Source organism: Drosophila willistoni (assembly GCF_018902025.1).
Source record: "Drosophila willistoni isolate 14030-0811.24 chromosome 2R unlocalized genomic scaffold, UCI_dwil_1.1 Seg167, whole genome shotgun sequence".
NCBI lineage: Eukaryota > Metazoa > Arthropoda > Insecta > Diptera > Drosophilidae > Drosophila > Drosophila willistoni.
In genome coordinates, this window is record NW_025814050.1 from 13,260,158 (window position 1) to 13,268,741 (window position 8,584).

The window sequence follows — 8,584 nt, forward strand, 5'->3', positions numbered from 1 at the left end:
AATGAATGGATAGCTAAAGGGTGGGTAGGTAAAAGCATCCCACGCAGACTAAAGGAAACTTTGGTGAGGACTTAACTCTTTTGTATGCTACACACACACACACCCACATGCACACAGACTAAAAAATATACAAATGTCGACATCGACTTTCCAATTTCAAGTGAAAAATCCCGCGAATGAACATGTAAACAACACAATGCTAGGTGCACCATCCACCTACCAACGTGAGAAACAAAAAGATCCTGCAGCATGCAAGAGAAATGGTAACGAAAAGAACTGAATATTTTACTTCAGCAGTTAGTAGACTAAATAGAGCACCTAGAATATGATAGAGATGCATTAGAAACTGTTAGATTAATCCACAGTTCTATATGGTTTCAGAAAAAGAATTAGTGAACGAATCAATGCCTATATATGTATGTAGATATTTAACATCGATGACAAGTAATCAACAAATAAGAGCAACTAATAGATAATAGTTTATGACAAAATGAAACTTTAGACCACTAAAGATACCAATCTAGTTTTGTTATTTTAGTTTGCCCAAAACTATGTATCGGCAATATTACGAATTGGAGGTCAGTTTTCACTTAAATGATTTGGGTGTCAATTCAATTAATTCGTTTTATTTTGTATTCTAATCTAATAGATAATATCTAAGCGATTGACTGTTTGAGGTTTTAGATTAGAAAATTATTCAGTCTACTAAATGTAATTTAATTTAATTGACTTAAAATAAAATATGTTCAAAATTACAAAACAAATTTCCATTGCAAACATTTTTCTTATCATCAATTCCATTAAGAACTTGCCTATGGCTTTAACGATTTATAATAATATTTTCTTATTTATAAATATTTTTTTTATAAACATAGCTTACTTTCTTTAAAATTATTGGTGTATGAACTAAAGTCATGTATTACTAAACATTTGTGTAATAGATAAAATTGATTTCATTTTACTATCAATGTTACTATATAGAAGGTGCAGAAGTTTTAAAACAATACAATATATTTAAGAATCCAATATTTTTGAATAATTTATTCATTATAATTGTTTTTGATATTTAATTTTTCACTTCTAAGCCCCTCATAAATTCTGTACTTACTAATATCAGAAACTCTATTGGATTTTCTGATTATTTTCCATCTTAGACAGGATTGTATCTAATAGATTATAGAAAATGTAAAAACCCAAATTTTAAATATTTTTCCTTTTTCTGTCTGTTTAAATTAATCAATTATCCTAAACATCACAAAAATACCCGACAAATATGCCATAGTTCACTCTAGAGGGGTTTTTTTTCGCATTCAGTGCCAATGTTTGTAACTTTATATATGTACGTATGTATCTAGAACTGCAATGTATCTGCACAAAAAGCATACATATATAGAGATAGTTTTTTTTAGTGCACAGCAGGCGTCAACTTTTGGGTGTGCGTATGAAAAATTTGCAACAAACTCCTGCAAATGGCTGAGAGAAAATCCTAAAACCAAATAAAATGCTCGACACAGTTGAACCCACTTGAAATATATATTTGGCAATGAAAATAACCTAAAAAAGAGAAGAAAAAAAGAACCTAGAGAAAAACGAGATAAAACGCAGTCATAATAAATGGAACGAAGCGCTAAAGCGTTGAGCTGCTGCAGAATGTTGCAACATCAGCGGCAACAGCCAACTGGCAACGGGCAACGTTGCTGCTCCTGCTGGCGCTGCTGCTGCTACTAATCCCTGGAAATTTGTCTAAACTAACCGCCTGCCAGCTCGACTGCCTCTGCAGCCTTCCCTTTTTTGCGTTGTAAGGCTGATGAATGACGTCGCTGCTGTGCAAATTATAAGAGCAATTTGCATTATGTGGGTCGCCTTGGGCGCCCCCAATTTTTCGGATTAAATATTATAACCAACGCGGACTAAGCGCCTTGCTCCCAGCTGAGCTGCGAAATGAAATTTTAGATTTTAAAACCGAGAACTATGCGTAAAGTAGATACATAAATGTGCCGACATTTGTATCCACTTAAAACATATTCAAAGGGAAAAAACTAGGAACAAAAATGATTGCTGGGAAATATATGTTTCCAAATAATGAGAGTATAGTTACTAACAATTTCTTTTCAATTTTTCTTTAGAACAAAAGCTTTCTATTAATTTTAAAACGTTGTGTTCTTAATTGTCATTCTCATTTGTCTAAACACATTGCTAGAACTCTGTTATCCAAGATATTGAGATGAAGGATTCTTCAAAATGTATTTTTTGTTTTTCTGCTTAATCTAAGAAAATAAATCTTCGATGGTTTTCTGTGTTGATCTAAAAAACTTACAAAGGTGGTCTCAATATATTTTTAAGAACCACTAGTGAGTGTTCAGATGTATACTCTTTGCGAAATTTAGTTTTTAATGAGCATTTGAAAAAATTCATGAATATTAAGCGATATATTAGAAGATTTAATATGATGAAAGCTTTTCAAATCAAATATTTGATAAGAACAATAGATCTTAGGTTAGTTGACTTGATAGTAAAATCCTTTTAGCTCAACGACTGCTAATTTAATGGAGTACAAAAAGAATTCGTACAAAAGGCAGAATGTCAAACAATCTTAGAAAAAAGTTTACACAACCCCAAAAAAAACAGCATCAATTGTGTGACATCATTTCTTCTAATGAAATGAGTTGCCTTAATCATCTAATTGAAATCAAATTCCACCCGCTCGTCAACATCAAACACCAAACTCTGGTCTCAATTGAGGGGACCTAACTGGGCACCCTTCTTTTTACTATGGATATATATTCGTATATTGCGTGTGTAGTTTGTTTCACTGGTTGTCATTTAAATAATCCACCCTGAACCGATCAAAATGCAAGCTCATATAATTGCAAATACATAAATAAATGCTCGTTTTGTCTCGTTTTTGTTGCGATGCTTTAAAGCATAATAAATTTTGAATGCGCCATTAGCATGATTTATGCCTATTTAATTTTTCATAACAATGAAAAAAGGGAAGAACAACTACAACCCACACACACACACACACACACACACACACTCACATACATACAACCAGTATGACATTAGCGCGTTGATGTGCCTCATAAGAGGACAAAAGGCAGCGGCAACAGCAGGAACAGGATGCCGACTCTTGTCCACCATAAACAAGAGAAGGAAACACACTGGAGCGATGTGGGTGGAGTTTGTGGCGAAGGTTGCAAGGAGTTTGTGGAGAGAGTGTATAAAAAATTGCTATGAGGCGACAAGCGGCAACATAATTGAATAGTAAAAGCGGCATTGCACTGCAAAATTAACCACCACAAAATGACGCAAATAATGTTAAGAGCAGCATGGACCAAGGATGAACGATAGTGAATGGAAAATAGAGCTGAAAGAAAGAGGAATGGTGACTGGAGTTTGTTGTATGGACGATTAAATTTCATTGAAATTGAATTACATTAAAAAGTGCAAAAGGCGAACGCTTTTTATACACATCCATATATACATTCGCATAGTTAGTTGCCATGTAGTTGTTAAGCTTACAGGGACATTGGCAAGGTCCTGGACACACCATGCAAACACAATGGTGTACAAATTAACTAACAAAAGCTAAATAAAAACTGCCAAAGCGGCAATTTTTATGCTCTGACTTGAACAGAACTCCTGTCTGGACATCTGCCATCTGCCAGAATTAACTTTAATGCCAAACAGGCCAGTTTACATCTTGTCCTTTGGTTTATAGTCCCCACAAATCCTTATCGCGCCTCCCATTGTCATCATCTGGCACAGGGACACAACAACTACAACAAGAACAAGAGAAAAACGAGTTGCTTATAAAGTAATTTGCGGATTTATTAAAAGTTTTTGTTCTCCTTTTTTTCATTTTTGGCTGAGGTTTCCTTTGTTGTAAACAAATCCAATTACTTATGTTAGGTTTTTTGCCTAATTTTATGGCCAAAATGCTAACTAGCCCAGTTTATTTTAGCTGGAAAAGAATTTAGACGAGTCGATGTTTAAAATAAAACTACCTGATCCTTTATTTATGTTCAAAACTCTTCAAGGATACATCTATTCTATCCCAGATAAACACATTTTCAATTTCGAGTATAGAAAATTAAACATGCACCTTACACAAATGATTGAGTCTCCCTGGTGACACATGGACCATAATTATTATTAAATTGATTTTTGAGGCACACAATTTGGCATATAATTGACTTGTCTTGAGTTTGACCCACAAAATTTGTACCACATAAATGCTAAATATTTATAAGTTCATGCACTTGGAAAAATTTGTGGAACCTTTAAAAGTTCGCATGGAAAACTAAAGTTTTTTCTTTGATATGGTGAAATGTAAAAACTGTACAAGTCATAGGACTTAACCCATAGTTTTTAGTTGTTGTTGTTAAAATCCATGCAGGAAAAGATTTTCAGGCCGCTTATCGATTGTGTTTAGATGTAAATCGACTTAGTTTTCCGGATATTTCGTAATTGAAAATTTCACATTTAAAAAATCCATCACATTTATACTAACATTGAACATTTTTCTTTTTGCCTGAATTATTACCTGGAATACTTTTATCTTTTCGTAAATTAAAAGTAATGTATTTTCAGCAGCATATAAATATTCTCCTTTTTTTGTTCTTACTCTTTTCTTTTTCATACTAGAACCTAAGTATTTTTTTTTGTTTAGTGTATTTACCAATTGCAAGTGCTTTCTGAGCCACCTCAACTAATTGGTATTGACAGTTATGGGATTTTGGTTATGGCTAAAATACGAAGTGAACTTTGGCTTACTTCTGGTGATTAAAAATTTAATGAGAATAAGTGAGAGCCGCCTCAAGGCACACTACAAGGACTCAAGCTCTTTGAAGAACTTTTCTATTCATTTTTCTATTTTTGTTGCAGTATATCAAAAGTCTATCTGGTCTGGCTGGCACTTTTGATTTGAAAATACCACAAAGTGCCTAAAGGGGAGTAAAAAAAAACATTTTCGATTGCAATTTGGGTTGAAATTAAGTTGAACTTGTTTGTTAGTTGACTAAATACACACAACACAATTTAATTTGATTACAAAGTTTCTAGGCAATTGTCGACATTGCTTCAAGCTTTTAGAAAATGAGTCAAATTTGGAGGGGGACCACAAGATGTTTTAAAGTTTTTTAAATATTCCAGGTCTTGAACTAAACATTATAGTTTAGAATTACCAAATACATATGAACCATATTGATTGTAAAAAGATACACAAGATAAATCAATAACAACAACGTAAATCCTTTTATTTAATGTTTGAGTATTGTGTAATTAAGTGGCATAAATTATTATTTTTTTTTGGTATTTTATTTTGTGTAATTCACATTTTGTTACATATTTAACTAAACAAATAAAATCTGTAGTTAAATGTTTTCTTACATAGCTGGAATATTTCCGATTATTTTTTCGGCTATTTCTTGAGACTTGAAAATAAATACATTAAAATGAAATGTTTTTTTGTTAACATCAGAAAATTCGTTATTGATCGTAGTACAAGCTCCACCTTCCCAAATGTCGCCTAAGTATTTCCCTTTTCCAATGTTACCCATTGTTATTTGGTCATGATGTATATCAACATTGCCCGTTTTAGGGCTCCTGCGATGACGACTACGCTCATTCCAACATGTATAAGTGCCTTCCCGATAGGGAGTCATATTTACACCTATTTCATATCGATATTTTGTGAGATCTTCGCCGTTCTCGATTAGAGTCTCCTTGTTAAAAATCAAATTACTAGCGCTTGTCAGACTTCCCACAGTGTCAAAGGTGCATTTGTTTCTACCAGTAACTATAAATACTATCAAGGAGTGAGTCCTGTATTTCTCACGGTGTTCAAATAATTCGCAATAATACATATAACCATCCTGATGATCCAAAAATTCCACTTGTATAACTGCTTGAGTGTTATTTGTTGAAATGACAACGCTATCCCAAGCTATGGCTAATCTATTTGTCGATCGAACATCTTTCAATAGCAAAAGCTTTTGACTGAAGGAAGTTGCATTCGCAAGTCGTACTGTGATTTTTAAGCCATCATCAGAAAACTTATCAGTTTTCGATCCAGAGAACGAAGTTTTCTCCACTTCCAAAACGTCAACGTAGTACATTCTTTTGCTCAAGGACTCTGTATTATACACGTATGACTCGATAGCCAGCTCCTTCTCTTTCCGGTACGGTGCAGTCAAAGCCGTCGAATACGTTTCCATATTTTTGAAGTTTGGTGTTTTTTCAAGCTCTGCATCTTCATCTCTGGCAAGCCAATTGGTCCTGTCTGCTTTGTTCTTAGTGTTGAATAATGGATTATTGGGAAGATTTAATGGGCCCTTCAAGTTCGGACAATTACCTATATTGGTGATCCAATAACGCAAATCACTTAGAGACGCACGCATATTAACTTGAACTGGCCAACTTTCTAAGAGCCATTCAACTTCCACATTCGTTCGATTTTGAATGAATCTGTTATTTACAATAATCTTCGCATTCGGTGACAAAATATTCCGAAACTGCGTTTTCACTTCGTGAATTCTTGACACTTCGGAACCTTCTTTGTCGATAAAATATAAGTCCGCACACTTTTTGTTTCCATAATATTCAGGCAACGATTTCATCAATTCAGCACGCACCACATCCAGCTTGGCATCGTTCCTTAGAGAGATGGTGGTTTCCTGGTCGTCTCTTATCTGAATGGCGATTGTGGCATTTTGATTTTCGCCAAACACTTTATTACATTCCTCGGTGTTTACTAGTTTTCTGCGTTCATTTTTTCGAGGAATAACTATTCCATCGTCCAAAAAAGAGTCACTGGATGAAAGGTTTAATTTTGATCGGGCTTCTTTATATGAAACGTAATCCGAATCAAAGGTGTAATTTGCACTTTTGCCATTTATTTCAAAACAAATCGATAACTCCACCTGAGCACCGCCAAAAGCAAAATTGGTATTTAAAAAAAAAATAGGTATCAACGAAAATTCAAATTTCATTGCGAATTTTTGCAATTGCATCTGAACCAAACCAAGACAAACTTTTAGTGACTAAAATAAGTAACATTGCTTTATATTTATGTCTGACGCTCTCGGGTACATAAGCGATTAAACCTCACGTTGTTAACGCGTAATTGTGAAACAAACAGATTAAGAGAGAATTCTCAGAATTTTCTTCGCTCTCTCAAATAGCGATAAGGGAAATGGGAAATGGGTTTAATGGATCAGCATTTGATTGAAACATTTTAGTATATTTTAGTCAAGCGGCCATCAACAATCTATGTATAGGGCCAGGTTTTTTAAAGTGAGTACTTTTTGCAACATGATTATCGACGACTTTTATTTATATTATTTTATTGAATTATTTCAGATAATGTGAATGCCAGATAAATTCATATATATAATTTCTGATTTGAATTATGAATCATGGACTCAAATCGGATGTTCTTTAGAGTGTCGCAAGATGAAAACTTTTATAGTTAATTTAATAGTCGTTTCTTAATTGAAATTTATTAACGTTTTTGTGAAATGAAAAACTCGAACTTCGATTTACCTGAGGCAATTTGTCAAGGCCAAAAATTTATTCTGAAAATGATAAATGATTTCTTTTTGAAGTTGTTGCATTAAATTTATTAAAAATAAAATAAGTAAATTACCAAGTGATGATAACATTTTTAAGTATTACAATAATTCATTATTTAATTTCACTATTTTTTGATTCTTTAAATTTGTTTTCAAATATTTTTAGCTATATGCCAAAATTATTATAATACAGTATTAAATTTACCACAATAAGTTCGAGATAAGCAACATCTTGTTGAAACCGAAATGTTTTTCTGTTTTCATTAGAAAAACGATTTTTGCTCCTACTACAAAAACCACCTTCCCTTATGTCGCCTCTGTATTTTCCTTTTCCGATGTTACCCATTGTTATTTCCTGATGATTTATATCAACATTGCCCGCGCTCCTGCGCTGACGACCACGCCTAATGAAACATGAATATGTGCCGTTACGATAGGGAGTCATGGTTACACTGATTTCATATCGATATTGTGTGAGATCTTCGCCTTTTTCGATTAGAGCTTCCTTGTTAAAGATCAAGTTACTAGCGCTTCGCAGACTTCGCACAGTATCAAAGGTGCATTTGTTTGTATCGGTAGCTATTAAGTCCATCAAGGAGTGAGGCTTGAATTTGGCACGGTGTTCAAATATCTCACAATGATACACATGGTCAACCTGATGATTTAAGTATTCCACTTCAACAACTGCTTCGGTATTATTTGTTGTTATAACAATGCTATCCCAAGTTAATCCAACTTTATTTACATTCTTTTGCTCAAGAACTCTGTAGTATACACATATGACTCGATGGCCAGCTCCTTCTCTTTCCGGTACGGTGCAGTCAAAGCCGTCAGATAGGTCCCCATGTCTTTCGATATTGGTACATTTTGGAGCTCTGCATATTCGGGAAGATTAAGTGGGCCCTTCAAGTTCGGACAATTACCTACAGTGGCGAGCACATGTGGATACAAGTTTTGATTCTGTGACTTTGTGTGACTTGTAAACCCACAAAAATGCATTAATCGAT